We start from the raw sequence: 775 nt of genomic DNA, 5'->3' as shown, positions 1-775 counted from the left end.
GAAGTGTATAGAGTTAAAAAGTCTAAAAGGACATCACGGGTATAGTAACAAAGTGGAAAGTCCCTAGCTGTCTTTTTTAAATGTCTTTGGAGAGATTTATTAACATCATCGATATCTATATGAATTTCTCTTTATCTTTGCATAATCATTTCTAATGCACGCATAGTCATTTGACATGGGAGTTAGAAAATGTGAAGATTTTGGATGGACAACTGTTTCTTTGATTTTTAAGTTTTAATAAGGCAATAGTACACATATCCACTAAGTTACTGCTTTCCAAATTCTCTATTGATTTCTCTCCTGTTATTTCAAAGTCACCTTTATTGAGATAAACATCTGCTATGTTTCCCTGTCAGAGACAGGATACTAGGCTGAATAGACTTTCAGATTAATCCAGTCTAGCTGTCATAAAGTCTTACAAACTGTAAGTTCCAGAAAGGAAAAGGATCAAAATTATTAGTGGATGTTCAAAAATATAATACAATCATACAAAATAATTACTATCAGGACTCCTTCACTTTACAAACATATAAAATGCACTTACTTTGAAGGGTGAGAAGGGGGAAAAATACTTCCATTAGTAAAAATAGTCACAGAACTTTGAACAAATAAATTCACACACTGCAGAGTACAGACACACACGCGCGTGCAGGCATGCACATATGTACACACACACGTGCACACATACACACATACAGACACACACACATGCTTAGAGTTTACACTGCGTTCTTCTGATGCCATGATTATTATTTTATTTGTACACCCACCTTTA

This window comes from Charadrius vociferus, unplaced genomic scaffold (assembly GCF_000708025.1).
Source record: "Charadrius vociferus isolate BGI_N301 unplaced genomic scaffold, ASM70802v2 scaffold43, whole genome shotgun sequence".
NCBI classification, from domain to species: domain Eukaryota; kingdom Metazoa; phylum Chordata; class Aves; order Charadriiformes; family Charadriidae; genus Charadrius; species Charadrius vociferus.
This window is presented reverse-complemented; position numbering follows the sequence as displayed.